Here is a 27,737-nt window from a genome sequence, read left to right on the forward strand (position 1 = left end):
TAGTCCCCAAATCAGTGCCTGTCTCCTCAGCAAGGTGTTTGCTACTCTAATCTCTGCTAAAGTGCTTTTATATGGACTGTGCTTTGAATATCAAACAGTTCACATACAGTTTTGTTTCAGATTGGTTTGTTTCAATGCATATGTATACACACATATATAATTACATGTGCCTATCTTGTCAAGCTACACGTGGTTACAACTTTTAAGCTGTCATCTTCTAAAGAGGGTTTTATTTTCTCCTCTTATAAAACTTTCAATAGCTAAGCTTTAAAGATTTTTGTTGTGATCTTAAAAAAGTTATGTCTGTGTGTATATATATACACACATATACATATATATATATATATATTTCTCTTTACCAATTACCTTTCTATTGATTTCCATTTAAATATCAGAGCACCATGCTCTGAGCATGGTGAAATATTTTAGATAGCTTTTATTTACATCTTATTCTAAGTGATTCTAATAAGGAGTCAAAGATTTAAATCCCATAGCTAAGTTATTGATTCTTAACCCTATGACTCTTGAGAGTCCCTTGGACTGCAAGGAGATCCAACCAGTCCATCCTAAAGGAGATCAGTCCTGGGTGTTCATTAGAAGGACTGATGCTAAAGCTGAAACTCCAATACTTTGGCCACCTCATGCGAAGAGCTGACTCATTGGAAAAGACCCTGATGCTGGGAGGGATTGGGGGCAGGAGGAGAAGGGGACAATAGAGGATGAGATGACTGGATGGCATCACCGACGGACATCAGTTTGAGTGAACTCTGGAAGTTGGTGATGGACAGTGAGGCCTGGTGTGCTGTGATTCATGGGGTCACAAAGAGTCAGACACGACTGAGTGACTGAACCCTATGATAGTATAAGATTTTGCCTTGTATCTTTAAGAAAATTTATCCTTTCTATAATGATGAACTACCAGCATTATTTACTTATATCTAAAAAATAAAATAATTTTCCTTCCATGTGAATTCATACTATATATTTCTGACAGTTTGAATTCTTTCTCAGATATTTATTAATACAACTCCATTGTAGCTTTTTAAATAGTATTCATAAAATAGCTTTATTTCCTTAAAATTTATAACTTATTAGTGTCAAAAAGTTACATATGTGCATTAGACCATATTATTAAATTGAATACATCTATAGTATTCCTTCTCTTTATAAATTTGCATCACACTTTTTGTGATGTCAAATATACTCATTGAGGTATATCATGTAAAGTGAACATTTGCATTTACACTTTGATAAGGAATGTATAAAATTAACTTAAAAGTGTGGGGATGATCTTGGATATGAAAATACAAAGTGTTATTACATTAACCAATGAAGTGAAGTGTTAGTCACTCAGTTGTGTCTGACTCTTTGTGACCCCATGGACTGTAGCCCACCAACTCTTCTGTTCATGGACTTCCCCAATCAAGAATACTGGAGTGGGTTGTCATTCCCTTCTCCAGGGGATCTTCCCAACCCAGAGATCAAACCCAGGTCTCCCGCATTTGCATTGCAGACAGACTTTTTACCGACTGAGCCACCAGGGAAGCACATTAACCCATAATATGTTAATAAGTAGTAGTTATTCTTAATGTTATAATTTAATCCATTCTTCTGATAGCAACCCTGGTATCACACACAGAGAACTAGACTTGCAGCTAGAAGATGAGGACTCGAGTGTATTCTTCCCTTTACTAACTCTGATTTGAGATACGTGACAATGTCTCTGAGCCTGATATCTGACATATGAAAAAAAAAGGACCACAGGAAAATTATGAAATTGAGCATTCCTCAGAAATCTCATATAAAGTAACAGTATAAAGGAGACAATATAAATTGGTTAATACACATATTCATGTATCTACCTGAGTAATCACTGGGCCTCAGTAACATGCAACTCATATGAAGAAAATTAGTTGGTGATGGACAGGGAAGCCTGGGGTGCTGCAGTCCATGGGGTCACAAAGTGTCGGACACGACTGAGTGAGTGAACTGAACTGAAATATGTCTTATGTCAAATAAGTAAGACAAAAGACTCACTCATTGGATTTATGTTATTAACATCATGCAAAGCAGCTGGTCTGATGGAACAATGGAATGACCTATTGAAAATTCCATAGCTGTGCCAGCTAGGAGACAACACTACAAAGCTGAGGTCTCCTACCTACTGTTCTACATGCTTTGACCACTGATCGGTATACAGTGCTCTTTCATCTACAGCCAGAATGTAGGTCCAGGTAATGCCTAAGGGATATAAAAAGGAATTCTGCTTCTCATTATTAAACCTAATGTCCTCTGTATAGCATTCTGATTTCTTTTTGCTTCACTTAGGGCTCTACTGTTTCAGAGAAATGCTCCCTCCAGGAAATGTAGCAATGGTTATACGGAAAATCAACACTACCCCTTTGCTGTTCCCAGTGGTAAAGGTAATAGAAATCTACAGAAATCATTAGAGGAAAAGTACTGAGAGCTGAGATCCCAAATAATCTTATTTAATAGATGAAGGCTACAGATACAACTAAGGTTATTTATCAGCTGACTCCGAGATGGGGAGAGTTATCCTAGATTATCTTGTTGGGCCCAATGTAACCATGAGGGTTCTTGTAAATGGAAGAATGAGGCTAAAGAGCTAGAGTCAAAGACAAAGATGCTGTGCTGCTAGCATTGCAGGAGGAGGAAGAGGTCTTGAGTCAAGGAAAGCAGGTGGTCTCTAAAAGCTGAAAAATGCAAGGAAATTGATTATTTTCTACACCTTCTATAGAAGGAACCCAATCCTTCTGACATCTTGCTTTTAGCCAGTGAGACCCATTTCAGATTTCTGACCTCCAAAGAGGTAAGATAATGATTTTTTTTTATTGTTTTAAGTCACTAAAGTTTTGATAATTTGTCAACAGCAACAAAAAAAAACTAATAAATGCATAAAATTGTTGCTTTTCAGCCAAAACGGCTGATGAGCAAATTAATGCAGTTTAAGCTATAGATGACAACTGATTTTCAAAAATCCACTAATAGACAGTTACTTGAGCATCTGTTCCCGTTTTACCTTTATGTATTTAACTTGCCTCTCCCTTTTTATGTAACCACAATTGTAATATTGGGCAACTGTGTGATTTACTGATGCTTGATATTTGACAGAGAGTCGGTCAAAAATGTAGACCTAAGTATTTCCAAGGTAAGGTGAATGATACATGGGGCAGGCTGATTTTCTCAAAACATTGATCCCCATCCCTATTATTTTCAGTGATATGAGGTCTTATGGTATTAAGTAGAAGATTTTAAATAGTACTTAAAATTGCAATCAGAGTGAAATCTTGCCTTTTTTTCCTCCTGCAAACCTTATTCATTATGTCCACCAAGGAGCTAGGATTGGGGATATATAGTCTTAGCTCCCATAATGTCTTATTAGACATCATAATATCAAAGGAATTTTATAAATGCCTGGAGACTTTTCTAAATTTTCTAAATGCGAAGAGAATCTTCTGAAAGCCTCCCAGCCAGGCTGGTTTCTGATTTCTTTCAAAGTATTCCCATGATCTCCAAGGGCCACAAACTCTGAAATGTATATCCAGAAGCATAGAGCTAACTTTTAAGAATCCTTTGATGTGTTTATGTGTAGTCAATACTCAGGTCATTTAAATCAACCTTTACTTGCACAAAGTCAGGAGGACTTTTGGACTGCAGTTATAATATTTCTGCATTGCTATTTTAATTAACCAGCTTACACTATGAAAAAATTTTCTAAATATTTTTTAATTACAAGGGTATGTGTCTTTTGCATTTTTCTAAATTTTCAAATAGATACATCTAAAGAAAAACTGAGACTTTCAAGACATATATATATATATACACACATATATATATATGTATATATATGGAAAGAAAAACAGCAGAAGGGAAGAATATTTCAAGTATTTTGAGCATAATTCTGGCCATTTCTGCTATGGAATTTTAATTTCTTTAAGCATGTGAACACAGTTTTTCTGTCAGCTCTTAAACACAAGAATATGGGAATAACACTCCTCCCCCTTCCAAAAAAAAAAAAACAATCGCATGAACTCATCACAGTACACTATTCAAGATGTTCTTAGTACTCAGTATCTCAAGAGGAAGGGGTTTGTATGAGTTAAAATAGCTTTAAAAACGTACATGCGTGCATGCTGTCCCTCAGCTGTGTGTGACCCTTTGTGACTCCGTGGACTGTAGCCCGCCAAGCTCCTCTGTCCATGGGACTTCCCAGGCAAGAATACTGCAGTGGGTTACTGTATCCTCCTCCATGGGATCTTCTGACCCAGGAATCAAACCCACATCTCTGATGTCTCCTGCACTGGGCAGGAGGATTCTTTACCACTGCACCACCTGGGAAGGCTCATTTAGAGGTACATTGCTATTAAAATCTCTAAATAATGTAGGCCATGAAAATACCTGGTCATTAATTAGGTCAGTTAACTCATTTTATGAAAGAATTATGTTCTACTAAAAGTGAGAGGGTAACAGGCAGGAAGGCCAGGGGTCTCCAATAGAGGAAATAGCCTGCAAGTGTCAGACATTTTTATCTCTCTTAAGCGGCAGGAGGAAACAAACTAGCAATATTTTTTCCTTCTCTATACAAATTTAAAGGGAGGTTTCTCTTAAAATATTGTGTTGCCATAATGACACCCGGTTTCGCCTGAAGTTAGCTATTCTCGAGTCTAGAGATAACCAATGCCTTTTTCTTATGGAAATGTTTGTCTTAAGCTATGCTAATGTACTATGCCTTTACCCCAAAACTCTGTCTCCAAGTCGGTTCCGCCTCTTGGCCCAGAACCTACTTGACAAACCAGTATGGATATTGTTCCCCTAATCTATGTAAATGAAACTATTTGTATGGTGGTCTGCCCTTCTTCAAGATTCAAGTTAATCATTTTATGGCCCAGGATAAACCATTTATCCCAAAATGCATCTTATGGGTGAGGGGCCTGGTGCCATTCTGAATTTTAAGACATTCCTTTCTTTCATTAACAGACTGCTAGTGACTATATAACATCCAGCTAAACACTAGCAGGGGGGTACTCTTTCTGCCCCCTTCTGATGCCTATGTCAGAAGCTTTCTCTATCTCCTTTATACTTTAATAAAACTTTATTACACAAAAGCTCTGAGCGATCAAGCCTCGTCTCTGGCCCCGGATTGAATTCTTCTCCTCCGGGGGCCAAGAATCCTGGTGTATTCGCGTGATTCAACAACAACCTTTCAAAAGAAAAGCTATATAATGTTTATTCTTGATTAGAAATAACTCCTTGAAATTCCTTGACATATTTACCTCCATGTAATAATCATTGTGGCAAACTTTAGATTTCCATCTGTCTTCCACCACACTGGCCAATCAAAAATAAACTGCATTTTCTTATTACTTTCATTTTCCACCAATAATCAGCATATTTTTGAACTTAAATGATTCATCTGTACTTATTATATTATACTGATCCTTGTATTCTTTAAGAAGATCTATAGTATTTAATATTGTCAGTTAACCCTTTAATTCTCATGTCTTATTTGACATTTAGAACTTAAGAATTTTGAAGGTTTTGTATACACCGAGTAGAAACAACAGAGGTAAAAAACAGAATGTGAAAGACTAGAGACATCTTCAAGAAAATTAGAGATACCAAGGGAACATTTCATGCAACGATGGGCTCAATAAAGGACAGAAATGGTATGGACCTAACAGAAGCAGTAGATATTAAAAGAGGTGGCAGGAATACACAGAAGAACTGTACAAAAAGATCTTCATGACCAAGATAATCACGATGGTGTGATCACTGACCTAGAGCCAGACATCCTGGAATGTGAAGTCAACTGGGCCTTAGAAAGCATCACTACGAACAAGCTAGTGGAAGTGATGGAATTCCAGTTGAGCTATTTCAAATCTTAAAAGATGATGCTGTGAAAGTGCTGCACTCAATATGCCAGCAAATGTGGAAAACCCAGCAGTGGCCACAGGACTGGAAAAGGTCCATTTTCATTCCAATCCCAAAAAAAGCAATGCCAAAGAATGCTCAAACTCAATTGCATTCATCTCACACGCTAGTAAAGTAACGCTCAAAATTCTCCAAGCCAGGCTTCAGCAATATGTGAACCGTGAACTTGCAGATGTTAAAGCTGGTTTTAGAAAAGGCAGAGGAACCAGAGATGAAATTGCCCATATCCGCTGGATCATGGAAAAAGCGAGAGTTCCAGAAAAACATCAATTTCTGTTTTTTGACTATGCCAAAGCCTTTGATTGTGTGGATCACAATAAACTGTGGAAAATTCTGAAAGAGATGGGAATACCAGACCACCTGACCTGCCTCTTGAGAAACCTGTATGCAGGTCAGGAAGCAACAGTTAGAACTGGACATGGAACAACAGACTGGTTCCAAATAGTAAAAGGAGTATGTCAAGGCTACATATTGTCACTCTGCTTCTTTAACTTCTATGCAGAGTACATCAGAGAAACTCTGGGCTGGAAGAAGCACAAGCTGGAATCAAGATTGCTGGGAGAAATATCATTAACCTCAGATATGCAGATGACACCACCCTTATGGCAGAAAGTGAAGAGGAACTAAAAAGCTTCTTGATGAAAGTGAATGAAGAGAGTGAAAAAGGTGGCTTAAAGCTCAACATTCAGAAATCGAAGATCTGGTCCCATCACTTTATGGGAAATAGATGGGGAAACAGTGGAAACAGTGTCAGACTTTATTTTGGGGGCTCAAAAATCACTGCAGATGGTGACTGCAGCCATGAAATTAAAAGACGCTTACTCCTTGGAAGGAAAGTTATGACCAACCTAGATAGCATATTGAAAAGCAGAGACATTACTTTGCCAGCAAAGGTCCATCTAGTCAAGGCTATGGTTTTTCCTGTGGTCATGTATGGATGTGAGAGTTGGACCGTGAAGAAAGCTGAGAACCGAAGAATTGATGCTTTTGAACTGTGGTGTTGGAGAAGACTCTTGCGAGTCCCTGGACTGCAAGGAGATCCAACCAGTCCGTTCTGAAGGAGATTAGCCCTGGGATTTCTTTGGGAGGAATGATGCTATAGCTGAAACTCCAGTACTTTGGCCACCTCATGCGAAGAGTTGACTCATTGGAAAAGACTGATGCTGGGAGGGATTGGAGGCAAGAGGAAAAGGGGACAACAGAGGATGAGATGGCTGGATGGCATTACTGACTTGATGGATGTGAGTCTGAGTGAACTCCGGGAGTTGGTGATGGACAGGGAGGCCTGGTGTGCTGCGATTCATCGGGTCGCAGAGTCAGACACGACTGTGCAAATGAACTGAACTGAACTGAACTTATACACCTAGTATCAAATAGACACTGTGGCAAATTCTGTTGACCTGTTCATATCCTCTACACACTCAATGTCATTACAATTAAGGCAGCCCCTGTAGAACGTCTCAACTGTCTTAGGGAGGGAATCTTTGATTTCTTTTCTTTCTGTAAGAGTGCATTTACTTTCAATCAGAACAAATAACAAATAAATAAATAAAGTGTCAGAGAGATAGTGCCTTTAGAAGTAGTGCTCAGATAATGAATTATGAGAATGAGTATCTGACTACAGTAGTTTGTTTTACCTTAATTGATAGAGATGCATTTTCAACATCCCAGAGCTCCCCAGCTGGTTAAACTCGAACTGTCCCCTGCGTTGCCTTCTTTCTCTATCTTTTTTCACCACTACCTTATTGATGTTTCCTGGAATGGCTTATCAAAGAAAACATTTTACTCAAATTCTATCTCAAGGTCTGCTTCTCTGTAGCCTAGACTAAGATATTATTTTTGAAAAATCAAAGAAAAAAATAAATGAGAGAAAAAATGAGATAAAGTGTTGTACTATAGAGACATTGGAAAACTTGATGTGCATAGTCATCTTTGGAAGCCCCACTGGGATAGGAAAAAAAAAAAGTCTAGAGAAGTTGAAATAAGTAACACAAAAGAAAAAAAATTAAAACCTTCAACAATAGACATATTTCTATGGCTCGAGGATAGATTAAAATAGAGCTAGGTGATCTTTTTTATAATAAAAGACATTGCTACAGATTTTTACAAAGTGGAAAAACAATAATCAAATCAATTTCTAGTGATCAAAGAGTCATATGTAATTCTAAACTCAGTATGAGGTAACTTGGCCATTCCCTTGCAGATTATTGAAGATGGGCACAAAAAACACTGTGGTTGCTCCCCAATGCCAGTGCCATGCCATGCATACCTTTCACCAAGCACCACAACACAAGCCCACATGTTTTGTAGCTTTCCAAGATGATTGGAGAGAATAGCGTTGAAACATGTATATTGCCATATGTGAAATAGACCACCAGTCCAAGTTCGATGCATGAAGCAGGGCACTCAAAGCCAGTGCACTGGAACAGCCCAGAGGATTGGGATGGGGAGGGAGATGGGAGGGGGTTTCAGGATGGGGGACACGTACACCCATGGCTAATTCATGTCAATGTATGGCAAAAACCACTACAGTATTGTAAAGTAATTAGCCTCCAATTAAAATAAATAAATTATTTTTTAAAGGCAGAAACAACAACAACAAAAAAGAAATGACATTTTTATTGTCCCATTTTGTTTGAAACACTGGGAATATTGACTATATATTCCCTCGAATCCCTTCAGAAAAATTTAGTTTGCATTTGATAACAAAATATGGCTACAACTCAAACTATTGCTCTTAAGGAATGAGAGCATCCTATGATGCAAGAGTTAAATAAATGGTTTTATGATAAGCAATAAAGGCCTCATCTGCTTAGTATCTTATGGGGATATTCACTATTAGGTATTAAAATAAGGCAGTCACTAAACTAGACTTCAAACAAATGTTATTATTGCTATGTAGTCTTCAATGTCAACATACAAATATTTAAAAATAATTATTACTAGACAAAGTAAAATTAATTACATGTCTAAAGCCATGCTGCAATGAACTCAAATTTGCTGAAAGGCATTTGAAGGCACTAAAAGTGATTCATGGAGGAAATATGAGCTTGGAAGCAGAAACAGAGATTTAATTGAAGGTAAACACATCCCAGGGAAAGTGTGTAGGATAAATAGAAGTACCGCACTGGGGAATCTTGAATGGATGGACTCAACCAGAACATAAAGATAGGAAGAATCAACCTGGCTTTTCCCCCTTTTCCTAGAAGAATACACCTGGATTTTCACACTCTATGTATGCTATGGAGTAAAATTTGAGAAGAGGTAGAAATAATTAACTTTTATCAAGAACCATGCCATTCAAAGTATCATGCTGAACCATAATTCAAGTTATAAAATATTTGGAAATAGACTTCATAATCTGAATTTTAGATCTCATGAAGCTAACTTTTCTATAAGTAAACTCATTTGTTCTAGGTAAACCTCCCAAACTACAGCAGAGTCAGGATTCCACATCAGAATCATACAAGAGCACAAATCAAATATTTCCACTAATTTAACTTGTCATCTAGTGGAATGACCACTTGTCATTCAGTGGTCAAGATATTACAGACAAATTCATTTGAATCACTAGTCAGTGAAAATGTCCTTGTCTGTGGAGAGATACAAGGAAATGGGAAATCATAGCCCACTTCATGAAATATCTTGTATATGTGTATATCAAATAACAACTTGATAAACACTTTAGCATTTTTCAGATTCTTCAAAATTAACCAAATTACTTTATTCATATTTTCTTTTCTTATGGAGGAATTATCAGGCAAGAAATTACCTCTCCTTGTCTTGTGGTCCATGTGATTCTGAAGCCCTCTTTTTTTGCACTTTGATTAGTTGACTTTTGAAATAAGTGTGAATCTGTTTTAAAAAGTAGAGACAAAACTAAAAATAAAGGGCTATGCTAAGAACATATTATGAAAGTAAATTCCATCACATATAAAAATATCAAGACGGAAAGCTGGTGCAATGTGGTATTTGCCATTTAATGCCTAATCATACTGCTCAATAAATTACTTTAACAGGTATCAGAAATACTATTTGAAAGATCTGGAGGCCTTTGTTGTAGCTTCATCTTACTTTGTTTAATTACTGTCTAGCTCAGTAATATTGATTCAGTTCTGTAACTGCAGTACAGAAACCCATGATTTAGGAAAGGAAAAAGCATGGTGGCCTACTTAAATGTCTTTGAGAAATTAGCAAATAGCAACACTTTCTTTAAAAAAAATGAACAGGATGAATTAGAATTTCAAAACAGTTGATTACAATTAAAGCTTCAAAATATATCTATACCAAAAGTATAGCTACAGAATCATACAAAGAGATCAAAATATAAGAACCACATTTACTACTAATCAGCCTACATAATAAGTGTATATGTAGTTAAAATAAATCCTCTGTCCATGGGATTTCCCAGGCAAGAATACTGGAGTGGTTGCCATTCCCTTCTCCAGAGGATTTTCCTGATCCAGGGGTTGAGCCCTGGTCTCCCACATTTCAGGTGGATTCTTTACTGCCTGAGCCACCAGGGGGGCCTATACGTGTATATTTACTTAAAAATAAAGCAGACACATACAATACATATAGCTATGTACATATATTCTTTCATGATCCAGAAATTTATTATATAGGAAGAAAACTATTAATAACTTTTCAACAATTTTTCACAACTGAATGCTTCTCACTTTTTATTTTGAATATATATATATAAGCATACTAAAGGTGTCAAGTAGAATTTTCACGTAGATATGACATAAGTTTTATCTTTTTCTTAATGACTGTTAAAATATATTTAAACATGCATCTAACTTTATGGAATAAAAGCATTTAATTCAAGCACATTAACACTAAAATTAAATGAATTTCTTCCTGACATTTTCATATGGGCTTCTAATAAATTCCCCAAAATGATATAAATTCATTTTGTGTATTTTCTTTTATTCTTCCTGGGAATTTAATTATGAGTAAGAGACAGCTGCATAATCAGCACTACTGTTTTCCTATCCATGAGCAGATTTACCCTTGCTCTTCTTATTGGCTATAAAGTACTTGTACTACTATTACATGTTTTAAACAGTACTTAACAGTGTTTCTATTATTTTTATTATTGCCAAGAATAAAGTTGGCATTCTTTAAAATAATTATTCAATTAGAAGGAATAAACTGGCATATTATAGAGTCTGATATACTACAGCAGGTCATTAAATCAGAAAGGCTACTATCTTTATCTCAAGCTAATATAACACACTGGAGAAAGGCTGTGCTACTCTGAGTTATATGCAATGGACATTAACTAAGCACTTTGCCTGATTTATTGGCATAACTTACTTTTCTGTTAGTAGCACAGGAAGTTTCTAAGAGAGAGCAAGAGGATGGCCTTAGCCAATATTAGACATCCTCATCTCCAAGCAAACAGAAGGATTCATCTTCTCTAAGTCTCTATTATGCTTTCTCTTTCATTTAAAAGTCACTTCAGTGTTTCTATTAAAAAAAAAATGAGGCTTCTGGTCTCAGGAAATGTGAGAAGCTGAAAAGAGCATCTTTCCCACTGAAAAAACTTCAGATTCATGGTTTCCACTTGAAACCATCAGAAATCTGAAGTCATGGGGTAACCAAGGAACCTGAAATCTGGAGAGAGACAGGAGACTGCAGGGAGAAGTCAGTTCCAAACATTCGCTTCCTGGAGACCAATGATGCCAGATGGGATATAAACTGATGGAGTCCAGAGTGTGGATACAGTCTCCCTTCAAAAACCGCCAAAAGTGGAAAAAGTACATGATGCTAAAGTAAGCAAGATACTGTATACCAGGCAACAAAACGATCCCTGAAAGATGAGGAAATGGGGTAACAGTACAATTTAGACTCAGCATATGGACTCCGCCTGCAATGCAGGAGACCCTGGTTTGATCCCTGAGTTGGGAAGATCCCCTGGAGAAGGGAAAGGCTACCCACTCCAGTATTCTGCCCTGGAGAATTCCACGGACTGTATAGTGTTTCTATTGTTTTTATTATCATGAAGAATAAAATTGGCATTCATTAAAATAATTATTCAGTTAGAAGGAATAAAGGGAGGGTCACAAAGAGCCGGACATGGGGTCACAAAAGAGTCAGACATGACTGGACGATTTTCACTTTCATTTTCATGAAGTTTCCAGATGCAGTGCAGGCAAGGGAACCCAGCTGGAATCTAGCAGATGCCCTGAGTTGAACTGGGAATCTGAGGAAAGTAAGAGGGCCAGAGTTCTTGGCCCAGACTGTTTGAGCCTGAGAAGTCTGCAGAGAGGCCCATTTATGTATTTATTAATAAGTGCTGATCAGGGCATACCTATGAAGAAACCACTAGGGTCTGGAGAAAAAAATCTTCCAGAAAGATGAGAGGTAACAGTACCCAGTGTTCACAGAGGGCCTTGGACAGTGCCTGATCCACCAGCTAGACTCAAAACTTTCAAAAGCCATGGGACTGTATCATCAGTAGGTGCTGCTGCTGCTGCTGCTAAATCGCTTCAGTCGTATCCAACTCTGTGGGACCCCATAGACAGCAGCCCACCAGGCTCCCCCATCCCTGGGATTCTCCAGGCAAGAACACTGGAGTGGGTTGCCATTTCCTTCTCCAATGCATGAAAGTAAAAAGTGAAAGTGAAGTCGCTCAGTCACGTCCGACTCCTAGCCCCTGCTGCTGCTGCTGTTAAGTCGCTTCAGTCATGTCTGACTCTGTGCGACCCCATAGATGGCAGCCCACCAGGCTACCTCATCCCTGGGATTCTCCAGGCAAGAACACTGGAGTGGGTTGCCATTTCCTTCTCCAATGCATGAAAGTGAAAAGTGAAAGTGAAGTCGCTCAGTCGTGTCTGACTCTTCTCGATCACATGGACTGCAGCCTACCAGGCTGCTCTGTCCATGGGATTTTCCAGGCAAGAGTACTGGAGTGGGGTGTCACTGTCTAGCCCCTAAATGATGCTAAATTAATGCATCAATAGACTGTATCTATTAGATACTGTATCAATAGATGCTAAAATGAATGCTAAAGTATGTATTTGATGAGAAAAAGCATATCTATTATCTAATCTTAAAATATCTCCCCTTTAATACAAAGGGAAACAATAATAAATCACAGTTTGAAAAACCTGCCCACATGACCTTAAGCAAGTGTTCAAAATTAACACTACCATAATAGGACAAATAAAAATTATGTGTCTCCTAATATTAGTTACTGAGGAAACAACATTGCTTTTCTGATATCCTTGTGAAAAAAAAGTCAAATTATGAGGAAACACCAGAGAAACACTAGATGAGATATTCTTCAGAATGACTACCCTGTTCTCTAAACAAATCTTTGGTATGTACAATTGATAGTTCTACTGTTCTTATGCATGAAATGTTAATTTTTATAGGAAAAATGCACTGAAATATTTAAATATTATGTTGAACACTTACTCTGAAATGGGTCATAACATATGCACAAGCACACACAGGGAGGAAATGATATAGAAGATGTAGTAAAATATTAACATTTAGGGAAGCTGGTTTGCTTTAGTTGCTAAGTCATGTCCTACTCTTTGGCAACACGGTAGCCCACTGTAGCTCTGTTCACAGGATTCTGCAGGCAAGAATACTGGAGTGGGTTGCCATTTCCTTCTCCAGGGGATCTTCCTAACATAGCAACTGAACTCCCATCTCTTTTGCCTCCTGCATTGGCAGGCAGATTCTTTACCACTAAGTCAGCAAGAAAGCATATCCTGACACTCAAAGTTAGATTTTCTAACACTTCTGGCATTTTCCCATTGTTTTCCCAATGTTGGGAAGTTTTAACTTACATTGAGATTATAGCGGCAGAAAGAAATATCTATTAAGGTGAAAATATTTATCATGCACTGTCATCCTTTAACCAAATCTTATGCTATTCTCCTCATGTATACATTTTCAGCACTAATGACCTACTGCTGCTGCTGCTGTGAAGTCGCTTCAGTCCTGTCTGACTCTTCTCGACCCCATGGACTCCAGCCTACCAGGCTCTTCCATCTATGTGATTTTCCAGGCAAGAGTACTGGAGTGGGGTGCCATCGCCTTCTCCGAATGACCTACTAAGTATTCACTATTTTACCAAGAGTGTTGTATGTCAGGGTCCTTGAACTTACTTTTGCCTTTAGGAATCTTTCCTTTGGAGGATTTCCAAGGTTTACTCCAGGCTTTGGGTTTCATCAGGTCTCTGCCCAAATGCCATGTTCTTAGTGAGGTTTTCACTGATCACTCTGTGTAAAATATCGTCTTTTTTGAATCACTCTCCATAAATCAGACTTATTTCCATTTGTAGCAAGTGAAGCACATTATATGTTTACCCATTATCCTTCACAAACCCACAAGGTACAGGACAGTTAGAAGCAAATGAATCAAATGCTCGAAATTAATTTCAAATCCAATACCTCTGTTACTCACTTCAAGACACATTTTTATAACAATTAACTGAATGTTGTGCCAACAGTTATTCAGGCATTGGTTTTATTATTTCCCAAAGCTAATAATGAAATACAAGGAAGCTAATATATTTTTCCTGGTTTTATGCCTGTATCTGGCTTTTTATGTGAAGATGATGTTCTGAGCCATGAGACTACGGCAAACACTCGAACTTCTGGCAAGAAGGCAATGGTGAGCAAGAAAGAAACGAATCCGTGGGCCACAGACTAGGACTCAGAGCCACACACAGAGTTATGCTCAAGAGTCCCTTGGTCTGCTTATTTCAGGTGATCCCTGAGATCTGGGTTTGTCTCTGACTCCTAAGGGAGTCATGTCAAACCTCCAGTTTTAAGAATATATTCACTTTCTTATTTATAAATAATATAAAAGAAAAAATTAAGTCACTCCATTAAATTGAACTTTTAAAAGATATGCACACATGTTAGTGTTAATTTTGGAAAAAACTTATTTTAATTATGCCAAAAGAGAGAAACCCTTCAAAAGTTACAAGTAAACACACACACACACACACACACACCCACACCCACATACAATACTGATTTGGGAAGAAAACTTTAACTAAAAAAAAAAAAAATTCTGTAACTGTTTACGAAGTAAAATATATTTGGAAAATGAAAATATTTGCCACACAGTTTAGGCAGCTACACAATATATTAGGAACTAAAATTTAGACCATCCCAAGGATCTTATATTATAAAACATAAGTTGTTCCTGGCTGGCTTTGCAGTTTGAAATTCTGTCTTGCACACTTCCGCCAAATTTCAAATTGATCTTAGAATGTCTCATTTGTTTCTCTTGGGTACTTGGAAATCATTTGAATCAAATGGGAAATTAAAATAAAATAAAACTTTAAATGATTTGGCCCTCTTTCTCTCTATCCTCCTCTCTCAAAGACTTCATTGGGCTGCTCTGTCATATTTCGCCTGCATATAATCCATTCGGTTCAGCTCTATCTAATTTGCTGATGGAATTGGAATCTGCTTTGTTCTGTTTCTATTGAATTAAAACAGGAAGAAAAATGGACTCTGTTCACATGCTCTGGGCTTTGCTTAAAATAGGACCACCTCAGTGGGAGCTCTGCCATACCTGGCTGCTTTGTCTCAGCCCTGCTGGATTGCGAATTGGCTTGGCAATGTGTTTCTGCTTATCCAGCTTGTTTTGCTTGGTTGTTTTATGAATAAGCATCTGATTCTTTATTTCTTTGCTGCATTGAAAATCCCTCTACCACTTTTGGATTTGGCAGCCAGCAGAGTGAAAGAGCATACTGAAAGCAAAGTCTGGGAGCAAATTTGATGGCTTTAGGGAATAGAGAGTGAAGCATTTATTTTAAATGATTCATGCCTACTTTGAAAAAATACTCCTAAATAAGTGGGGAAAAATTAATGTTTGTTTTGTCGGACAATATGGTTTATGAGTTGTCTATATTTCAATGTCTGGGAAATGTGCACATCAGTCTACTCAAGTTATTACTCTCAGGATAGGAATATGAATTGCAATAGTATAAACCCATTAACTTATGGCAGAAAGCGAAGAAGAACTAAAGAGCCTCCTGATGAAAGTGAAAGAGGTGAATGAAAAAGTTGGCTTAAAACTCAACATTCAGAAAACTAAGATCATGGCATCCAGTCCCATCACTTCACGGCAAATAGATGGAGAAACAGTGGAAACAGTGGCTCCAAAATCACTGCAGATGATGACTGCAGCCATGAAATTAAAAGACGCTTACTCCTTGGAAGGAAAGTTATGACCAACCTAGACAGCATATAAAAAAGCAGAGACATTACTTTGTCAACAAAGGTCCGTCTAGTCAAAGCTATGGTTTTTCCAGTAGTCTTGAATGGATGTGAAATTTGGACTATAAAGAAAGCTGAGTGCCGAAGAATTGATGTTTTTGAACTGTGGTGTTGGAGAAGACTCTTGAGAGTCCCTTGGACTGCAAGGGGATCCAACCAGTCCATTCTGAAGGAAATCAGTCCTGAATATTCATTGGAAGGACTGATGTTGAAGCTGCAACTCCAATACTTTGGCCACCTGATGAGAAGAGCTGACTCATTTGAAAACACCCTGCTGCTGGGAAATATTGAAGGTGGGAGGAGAAGGGGACGACAGAGGATGAGATGGTTGGATGGTATCACCAACTCAGTTGACATGAGCTTGAGTAAACTCCAGGAGTTGGTGATGGACAGGAAAGCCTGGCATGCTGCAGTCCATGGGATCGCAAAGAGTTAGACAACTGAACTGAACTGAAACCCATTAACTAATGCCTTGATTATTTTACCCATCTTAAAGGGCAATCTACTGCAGCTTTTTACTTTAGAATAACATGATGGCAATCGGTCAAATGATTATGAAAAGAAAGATTCTTTTTTAAACCCATCAGTACTATTGGCCCATATCCTTCCTTTTATGACACTTAAGACTAGGACATGTAGCTGTACTATTCTTGAATTCCTCATTTGTGAGATGAGCAAACAATTGAGTACCTTCTTAGGACAAATACACATATTTCTCAAAAGTTTTTGATCTCTTTAACTATACTCTTTCAGCTTCTTACATTTATTTTCTAAATATCTCTATCCTGTGTCCTTTCTAACTCCATACCTAATAAACCAAGGCACCTGGTGTTTTTAGATCTTTTCTAAGACCCCCATTTGTCAAAAATAACAAAAGAACTTTCTCACTAGCTTAAGGTTTCAAAGGCACTAAAGTTATTTTAGTATGAAGAAAATATTACCTGAAAGTTTAGGAATATATTTTTACATCAGTGTCAGGATTCCCCTTTTTATGTTGAGCAGATTTCTGACATCCTAAGAAATCTAAAAAAAGAAAAACAGCTATTAATCTGATCTGTAGTAACTTGAGAGGTTTTATAAATTTGGGACAAGTAGTCACATACAGAAGACTGAAAAATGTCCCACCACACACAATGTTCAAAAGTATATATTGCTGTTCCTGGCTTATACCTTTTTCCAAAGAACTTATATACAATACTTAAAAACTTCAGTTCATTTCTAGCCTTTTCCCAAGTAATACCAGAAGTAGCCAATCAGGATAAGCTGGATAAATCAGTCTGAAAATACACAAATCTTATTTTGGGAGCTTTGTTCCTAATCTTATTGTGAATGTTTGACATTATCACATCCCTCCTCCCTGGCAAGACTAACCTTCTTAAAATGTCATAGAACTTGTATCATTCTGATGCCCAGATGAATAGCCTAGCACGGAACTTCCACATTCAACCTAGGAGGAATGGTCAAAAGCACGATGAAGTAGTAGTAAGAGAACACACATTATTAACAGGTGATTCTTTTCAAACATATATGAAAGGAAAGGACCTATAACTTTATCTTAAGGGGAAATGGCAAAAAGGAAATGAAGCTGTGGTACCCAGAATACTAAAACAACCCTGGTGACCCTTGTTTTTATAATCTCTCCCCCTTAAGTAGGGGTGAAATTTACAACTATAAACAGGTATCACTTATTATATGGCAAAAGGGATTTTGCAGAAGTAATTGAGGGAAGGGTACTTATTTCTCAACTTTAGGCCAATCAAAAGAGAGATGATCTAAATAGGACTAACCTAATCCCATCTGAATACAGAGGTTGCTGTTACTGCTGCTAAGTCGCTTCAGTCGTGTCGGACTCTGTGCGACCCCATAGACAGCAGCCCACCAGGCTCCCCCGTCCCTGGGATTCTCCAGGCAAGAACACTGGAGTGAGTTGCCATTTCCTTCTCCAATGCATGAAAGTGAAAAGTGAAAGTGAAGTTGTTTAGTCGTGTCCGACTCTTCAAGACCCCATGGGCTGCAGCCTACCAGGCTTCTCCGTCCATGGGATTGTCCAGGCAAGAGTACTGGAGTGGGTTGCCATTGCCGTCTCCAATACAGAGGTTGAGAGACAAAGAAAATCTAAACTCTAAAACAATCAGTAACTCTTCAAAATCTGTGTTGGGGTTTACTGTCTCAAATGTGCTGTCTACTGACCTCTCACTCATTGTCCAGAATATTTCTCGTTTAAAACCAATCCTTTCTTCTATTTGGAATAGTTACATTTTCTTCTCTAAGGATAAATAAGATATCTTATAGTTCAGTGACCTGTTTTAAGAAACTAGCTCCATAACTATTGCTGTTAAAAGTGTTACAATCTTTTTTCAACTCCAGTGTTCTCCTGGAGGGCTTTTTACAATTGCTTCTGATTAGACAAAAGAAAGTTCAGATAATCCAACTCTATAGTAAGGAATTTCTGTATAGGATTAGTCAGTAATCCAATTGTTCCTTGATCTTCAGCCTTAAAGCAAATCCAGTGGTATAAATGATACAGAATCTGATTAGGATGGTGAATTAGAAGTCGGATGGATTAGAGTGAGACACATATATATCAGACAAATTCTGTAAAAATTCAGGTGCCTGTTTCATCAGTGAATCTCCTAAGGGAGCTGGGTTCTGGGTATTGTCAGAGTGTCACCCTTTAAAATACAAAACACATTTTTGCATTGATGGTTGGATCTGCTTGGATTTCAGAATCAGTATATTCTACATTCCCATAATTCACTCTGACTCATTTATCAGGGAACCCACCATGTTGCTAGGTATGAAAGGGGCCCAGGGTAAGGGGAGGCTTTGAAGTAACTCCAGGCTATTCCACAAAAATATCAGGACACTCAGGTCGGACATGACTGAGTGACTGAACGGAACAGAACTGACAGGTCTTAGGAACCAGTAGATCTAATGGTGCTTAAAATGGCTGTGGTAAATAAATGTGTTTGCAATTTCTGTAAGAAAACAATTTCAGAGATCCCTAGGGTTTTGAGATAAATGTCATACCTTCAGCTACTAGCCAGTACCTTACAGCTAATCAGCCCTGGTAGAAAGTTAATGCTTGACTGAGTGGTGCCTAAGCAACGTGAACTGAACTGCCTATCACAATTATTTGATGTCACCTGACATACCAAGATATACTACTGTGTGTATTTAGGAAAAAAAGAATTTTATCAAATGGAAACATTTGAAAAAACAGTAGATTCAAACTTGTGTAGAGGGCACTAGGAAGTTGCAAGAGCCTGAGACTCCTGCACAAGCAAACACATCCTGTTTCCTAGGCTCCCTGGTTAGCTGGCTTCACTGTTCCCTGGCTGTGGGAGACAGGGGCAGGAACCCGGAAGGCAGAAGTAGGAAGTCATTGTCTCCCCTTCCGCTCTGCTTCCAATGACATCTCAGTTACAGCCCTTCCTCTAGCCAGACAGGCCGGTGCATTGCTGGTTTCCAGCAGGTGATTCTAAATCTGAGCTTAGCCACACTTCTGCAGCCCTCTGTTCCTGCACCAGCTTCCTGCTGTGCCCTCCTATTTTCTGGTGTGACTCACAGTCCGTTGCTTGGCTTCTTGGTAGTCCTATTACCCGTGTAATCAATACCATCTACGAAATTCCTTCCATTTAAGTATTTGCAGTGATTTCTGTTTTTTTGGTTGAGCCCTGAATATAGCATAGATAAAATTGAATTACAAATTACATAATATTCTACTTAAGTTACATGACTGTTCATCATGGGTTAACAATTATGTTGCCAATAAAATGGCTGATAACATCATTAGATGGCTGAATGGATCAGAGGAATGTCTGAGATTCCTCCTGTTTAAGAGAATCACACAGAGATTAGAATGTCACTTTGGAAACCAAAAGTGAGTGTCACTATAAATGCTTTTTAGTATTTTAGTCTTAAAATTATCTCTGTATGATCTATATTTTCTTCTGTGTTATACCATATGTCTTTCTTTTTATCCAACATTATAGTTTATTATCCCTAGAACAGTGTTCTGTTTCAGTTACTCTGGATTCAAACATTAACAACTACATATCAATGCATACATTTAAAAAAAATAGATAGTTTTAAATAATATCTGTATGTCCTCAAAATATATTAAATTATGATTCAAGGCAAATTTTATTTTAATTGTAATAAAAACCAGTAGGCTCTCTATCTGGCTAAGAATGAAACTGATGTTAATCCCAGGAGTCAAATGTAGGATAAACTTCACTTTCTAATTTGGTAGTTCTCTATTGTCATCTATACCATTTCTTTGTTTGACGATTAAGATTTTAGTGAATTCCCTTCACCTTCATTTGTATGAATCAAAAAAAAAAAAAATGAAGAACCTATTGCAAAATATCCATGTGCAAAAATACCCAACATCATTGTTTAAACTTCTCTCTCTCAGGGACATGTAAATTCATTTAGGCTAGAATTTTGCCATTACTGCTGTTTGAAATTTGCAGAGTGATTTTTGGATCAGAACAGATGGTTGGTTGGTAGGAAAGTTTCCATCTTTCCATTTTACTGAGATTTTTTTAACAAGAACCCTTGTCCAAAAATATATTTAATTCAACTAAAAATCATTTAGACAATTTGAATGAAACTGCACCAGAACATTTGAAAATATAATAATAAAAGTCAGCTCCAGAGAGCTTGGACTAAGCAATGGAAGAGTACAATTTGATAAGCTTGATAAGTTTTTTTTTTTTTAATAATCCATTTTCATTCTTACTTTCCTTTATTCAAAATGTCACCCTTTACAGTTCAGTTGGCATTTGGAATGAAAAGAAATCACTTTTTCTCCAAGTGTGCACAGGGTTGATTATTTCTTTGAATGAACTATCACTTTATCTAAGCAACAGTAACATCTTAAATACCCTTTTTTCCCATTGACCTACATCTCTGTTCCAGATTATTAAGTGTAAAACCAGAAATTCAATCATTTTTTATCCTTGATAACATGGTCTTATCTAATATTTGCCTTGTGAATATAATTTGAAAGGGAGAATTTCATTAACATTTAAGCTCAGTGAACACATAAGGAAAATGCAATTTGTTTTTGATAAATATTCTAATTTCAGTAAATGTCCTATCTTATTTTCTCTGCAGATTTCTATCTATGGGAAGATATATTACTGCTTATGTTACAAATTAACAACATGATACAGTTTTTAGTTATTCTAAATGCAACATTTCTTCTTAGTAGTTGCTAATGCAGTTAAATGAGTTTAAATTCCCTTCATACCTTATGGCTAGTTAGATAAATAAAATGTTCTAGGATTTTCCAAAAGTTTTGAAGATACAGTGACCACTTTTTAAATTAGGCAAAAATGGTAAACCTATATTCATAAAGCAGAGTCAAGAGATTTATTTAAACAAATATTTAAGTATTTTTATGTAATCAATAAAAATATTTAACTTTGAAATATCTTTAAAATTTTCTCACCTCTAAAAGCATATAAAAGATGTGTCCTTGTTACAGACACAGACACATGACATCAATGATTTAAAAATGAAAACATTGAGTCCATTCCACTTATCACAGGTGTGCCAGAATGTCTCCATCACCCCTCTAAAAAAAAGCCTGTACTTAAAATACAATTAGGAAATTCCCCTTCATGGGAAAAAAAAATAGAATCTGTTACTATTAAATATTTACAATAAAACCCAATGAAACAAGCAAGCAATGGAGAAGGAAAAGATGAAAGAGAATGAAAAAGGCCACATAACTGAAAAGATGTCAAACTCAATATTAATCATTGAAATATAAACTTAAATAATAAAGTATGATTATTCTTTCTTGGATATCCTATTAACCACAAACCTTGGTTCCTGCCACTTTTTTCTACTTTGTCTATTAAAGTCACACTTCTATTTATTAATTTTTTCATAAATTATTTGATAAACAAAGTTCATAATATAAAACCAAAGCCACAATCTGAAAATAACTTCTGTCTGAACATTTGGTGCCCTGAGTTCCCACATCATACAATGAAACCCATGTCAGGAATCCTGTCATCAGCTTACCCTCATTTATTTCAAAAGACATTTCTTAAGTTGAAGGATGTTATTGCTTTTAACTTTATAAAAAGGGCAGAATCCTTCATGAAACAGTTTTTTTTTCTTGTTTAATAGTATATCACTAAGACTCATATATGCTATCTACATTAATTTATTTTGTGCATCTCTTTTAAGACAGACTACTTGTAAGTGTGACAAATACTATAGTTTATTCTTTCACTCTGCAGTGTTACATTTTGAATATTGCAAGAAAAAATAAGTGTTCTATCTAACCAAATAGCAAGAGTCTAAGTTACCTAAAAGTACTCAGGTTGGAAAAACAAATTTATTTTGGTATAAGTATAAATTCTCTTAATGAAAGTGAAAGAGGAGAGTGGAAAAGTTGGCTTAAAGCTTCAGAAAACTAAGATCATGGCATCTGGTCCCAACATTTCAAGGCAAAAAATGGGGAAACAGTGGAAACAGTGACAGACTTTATTTTTTGGGGCTCCAAAATCACTGCAGATGATGACTGCAGCCATGAAATTAAAAGATGCTTGCTCCTTGGAAGAAAATTTATAACCAAACTAGATAGCATATTCAAAAGCAGAGACATTACTGTACTGACAAAGGTCCACATAGTCAAAGCTATGGTTTTTCCATTGGTCATGTATGGATGTGAGAGTTAGACCATAAAGAAGGCTGAGCACTGAAGACTGATGCTTTTGAACTGTGGTGTTGGAGAAGACTCTTAAGAGTCCCTTGGACTGCAAGGAGATCCAACCAGTGCATCCTAAAGGAGATCAGTCCTGGGTGTTCATTGGAAGGACTGATGTTGAAGCTGAAACTCCAGTACTTTGGCCACCTGATGCCAAGACCTGACTCATTTGAGCAGACCCTGATTCTGGGAAAGATTGAGGGCAGGAGGATAAGGGGAGGACAGAGGATGAGATGGTTGGATGGCATCACCAACTCGATGGACATTAGTTTGAATCAACTCTGGGAGGTGGTGATAGACAGGGAGGCCTGGCCTCTTGTAGTCCACGGAGTTGCAAAAAGTCCTGGACAAGACTGAGCAGCTGAATGGAACTTGTGCCTCAGTGGTAAAAAATCTGCCAATCAATGCAGAAGATGCAAGGTTTGATTCCTGGGTCAGGAATATTCTCTGGAGAAGGAAATTGGCAATGCACTCCAGTATTCTTGCCTGGGAAATCTCAGGGACAGAAGAGCCTGGCAGGTTACAATCTATGGGGTCACAAAGGAGTTGGACATGACTTAGTGACTAAACAACAACATATTAATGAGAAAATCCTGCTCATATGTATGTTAAGATATAACAAGTATGTATTAAGATACTCAAAAGATAAAACTCTGAAGTATTACACAATTCTGACACCCTTTGATATGTAATTTTAAAAACAGAGCCGCTGTTTTTTCATATGTGCCATACATTTATTCCACTGTTTTGTATTTTTGTTTTCCTAATCCTACAAAAGGACAGAAATGGTATGGACCTAACAGAAGCAGAAGATATTAAGAAAAGGTCGCAAGAATACACAGAAGAACTGTACAAAAAAGATCTTCATGACCAAGATAATCACAATGGTGTGATCACTCACCTAGAGCCAGACATCCTGGAATGTGAAGTCAAGTGAGTCTTAGAAAGCATTACTATGAACAAAGCTACTGGAGGTGATGAAATTCCAGTTTAGCTATTTCAAATCCTGAAAGATGGTGCTGTGAAAGTACTGCACTCAATATGCCAGCAAATTTGGAAAACTCAGCAAGGGCCACAGGACTGGAAAAGGTCAGTTTTCCTTCCAATCCCAAAGAAAGGCAATGCCAAAGAATGTTCAAACTACCGCACAATTGTGCTCATCTCACACACTAGTAAAGTAATGCTCAAAATTCTCTAAGCCAGGCTTCAGCAATACATGAAACATGAACTTCCAGATGTTCAAGCTGGTTTCAGAAAAGGCAGAGGAACCAGAGATCAAATTGCCAACATCTGCTGGATCATGGAAAAAACAAGAGAGTTCCAGAAAAGCATCTATTTCTGCTTTCTTGACTATGCCAAAGCCTTTGATTATGTGGATCACAATAAACTGTGGAAAATTCTTCAAGAGATAGGAATACCAGACCATTTGACCTGCCTCTTAAGAAACCTATATGCAGGTCAGAAAGCAACCATGGCACAACAGACTGGTTCCAAATAGGAAAAGGAGTATCAATGCTGTATATTGTCACTTTGCTTATTTAACTTATATGCAGAGTACATCATGAGAAATGCTGGGCTGGAAGAAGCACAAGCTGGAATCAAGATTGCTGGGAGAAATATCAATAACCTCAGATATGTAGATGACACCACCCTTATGGCAGAAAGTGAAGAGGAACTAAAAAGCCTCTTGAAGAAAGTGAAAGAGGAGAGTGAAAAAGTTGGCCTAAAGCTCAACATTCAGAAAATGAAGATCATGGCATCTGGTCCCATCAATTCATGGGAAATAGATGGGGAAATAGTGTCAGACTTTATTTCGGGGGGGGGCTCCAAAATCACTGCAGGTGGTGATTGCAGCCATGAAATTAAAAGACGCTTACTCCTTGGAAGGAAAGTTATGACCAACCTAGATAGCATATTCAAAAGGAGAGACATTAATTTGCCAACAAAGGTCCATCTGGTCAAGGCTATGGTTTTTCCAGTGGTCATGTATGGATTTGAGAGCTGGACTGTGAAGAAAGCTGAGTGCCAAAGAATTGATGCTTTTGAACTGTGGTGTTGGAGAAGACTCTTGAGAGTCCCTTGGACTGCAAGGAGATTCAACCAGTCCATCCTAAAGAAGATCAGTCATGGGTGTTTTTTGGAAGGACTGATGCTAAAGCTGAAACTCCAATACTATGGCCACCTCATGCGAAGAGTTGACTCATTGGAAAAGACCCTGATGCTGGGAGGGATTGGGGCAGGAGGAGAAGGGGACGACAGAGGATGAGATGGCTGGATGGTATCACTGATTCGATGGATATGAGTCTGAGTGAACTCTGGGAGTGGGTGCTGGACAGGGAGGCCTGGCATGCTGCAATTCATGGGGTCACAAAAAGTCAGACACAACTGAGTGACTGAACTGAACTGAACAATTTATAGTCACTATGTGTCTGTGAAATTACAAACACAAAATAACTGTTTAAGTTAGTGAATAATACACTGTAAGGAAAAAGCACCTGAAATCCTACTACCCACAGCAGAAAATGCACACTTGGGTATCATCCTTTAGACTACAACTGCAAACACAAACACGCCCAACTCTACATTTACTTCATTCTATAACATACACTATTTTGTATTTCAGCTATCTTTCTGTTATTCAGTTATTGAAGTTATTTGCAATGCTTTTTTAAATTTAAACCAAATAAGTTTTGGCCTGACAATTATGAATAGCTCAATTTATTCTAAGGAAATGACAGAACGAGTGTGCATGACATGTACCACAGGCGTCGTTATTGCTCCGTTGTTTCTAATCCACTTGAAATTGACCAACATATACAACTGCTTAAGAAAATTAGAATACGAGGCATCTATAGGAAATGAACCCTGAATATTCATTGGAAGGACTGATGGTGAAGCTGAAGTTCCAATACTTTGGTCACCTGAGGCAAAGAGCTGACTCATTGGAAAAAACCCTGATGCTGGGAAGGATTGAGAGCTGGAGGAGAAGGTGGAGAAAGATGATGAGAATCCACCTGCCAGTGCAGAGGACATGGGTTTAATCCCTGGTCCCTGAAAATTCCACATGCCTCTGTGCAACTAAGCCTGTGCACCACAACTCCTGAAACTAACCAGAGAGGGCAGTGCAATGAGAAGCCTGTGCATGCTAAAGAAAAGTAGCCCCTGCTCTCTGCAACTAGAGAAAGCCCTTTCGCAGCAATAAAGATCCAGCACAGTCAAATAATAATAATAATAATAATAATCCTGCTCATGGCATCCTCTGTGTTTAAAGTGATGGGCTAAGTTACCCTCCACTGAATTTCAGTAGAATTCCATGAATAAACTACACTCAAGCATTTGGACTGGCTTGAAATCGAGGAGCAAAGAACATCTATGATAAACCAGGCATATAAGAATGAGAGCTGACCTGATCTTCGAAATAGGCTTTTAATATAGTTATGGTGATTTCCATTTCTGACATACTAAATTTTATGCTCCAAGAGGTTAAACAACTGCTCTATGGTCACATACTTTGCAAGTATCAGAGCCAGGATCTTAAAATATATTATTGTGTGTGTGTACGTATGTATTTCTGTGTGTCTCTATAATAAGACTTCCTTCAGGTGAAATATTAGAATGATGTGAATATTTTTAAAACAATCTAGTTTCTATATCACAAATGTACATGACCTGTTACCTGAATAGGTATCAATCACAAATTCATATTATGGAATAAGAAGGATGTAGGTGAGTAATATTTCCCACCGAAGACACCCCAGTGTAATCAACTTCTCATATTTCAAAAAATAATAATATGGCCCTCAACTTTTACATAAAAGTCTCCTTCAGACAAAATTCAATTAAGGAAACAAACTACAGGAACACTCTTATGATAAGTGAAATATGGAAAAATCAAGCAAATCCCAAACTGCTGACCATGTCTAGGTTTAGGCGAGTTTCTTCACTGGTAACATATTCGAGCTCTTTGTATTGGACAGATCAGTTTGTGCTCAACTGAGACTTAATAGGATGCATTGCTTCAATGACTTCTACAAGGAACACATGTGTGCTGAGTCTCACAGCAGATTCTAATTTACAGCATGGTAGCATGGTACAGAAACTCTTTGGTAGGACCCAGGAATCTAATTTTTAACAACCATACACATACTTTTGATAATCAGGAAATTGGGGAAACAAAATCCATGTAAGACAAGAAAGGAAACTAAAATATGTATTAAGTGCTAGGTACTGTCTTAATCACAAATAAATTAGCCCTCATGCAAATACTGTAAGTTAGGTGACTCCATTTTGAAAGGGGAGAAACTGAATTTTAGAGTGATTAAATATCTTGCCCATACTTAAATAAATGGGGAATCATTTTGCTTATAACGTATATGCTTTTTTTTTTTTTCCCTTAACTTCATTATTGTGCCTCCTTCAGGTTGGGGACCAAATTTAAGCGTCTGTCAATCACTACCATACCCTCAGAATTCAACGCAATAATGAAAATTTAATTCACTGGAGTTTCAACCTTAAAGTCACACGGTTCTGGGGAAAGTGCTGCACTGGAGATGATTTCTTCAGGGATACCAGTTTGAATTAAACGTGAATAAACCTTTTCAAATTTACAATCTGTCAAAGCTACATTTCAGACTGTACAACAGATCTAAGGGACATTTTACTTGCTTGCACCTCTAAGGTTTTAGTATTGCTAAATATTATTAGATAACAGAATTGCAATTTAAACTATTTGAAAAGAAATAAGGTTTTCATTCAAGTATGGAAGAAGCTAGAAGTGGCCACTTTCTCTTAGC

At 37.4% G+C, this 27,737-nt stretch overlaps 1 long non-coding RNA gene across 2 annotated transcripts in view; it reads left to right on the forward strand.

Annotated features, from left to right (window-relative positions):
* The first annotated feature begins 2,095 nt into the window (after positions 1-2,095).
* The window catches only part of LOC133251705 (uncharacterized), a 55,079-nt gene continuing 29,437 nt past the window's right edge, over positions 2,096-27,737 (forward strand). The window contains exons 1-2 of one of the 2 annotated variants that reach the window (XR_009737745.1): positions 2,096-2,234; positions 2,329-2,423. This is a non-coding gene — a long non-coding RNA (uncharacterized LOC133251705). The remainder of the gene's footprint in view (positions 2,235-2,328; positions 2,424-27,737) is intronic. The other variant, XR_009737746.1, reaches the window with a different exon arrangement.

Source organism: Bos javanicus, chromosome 7 (assembly GCF_032452875.1).
Source record: "Bos javanicus breed banteng chromosome 7, ARS-OSU_banteng_1.0, whole genome shotgun sequence".
Lineage (NCBI taxonomy): Eukaryota > Metazoa > Chordata > Mammalia > Artiodactyla > Bovidae > Bos > Bos javanicus.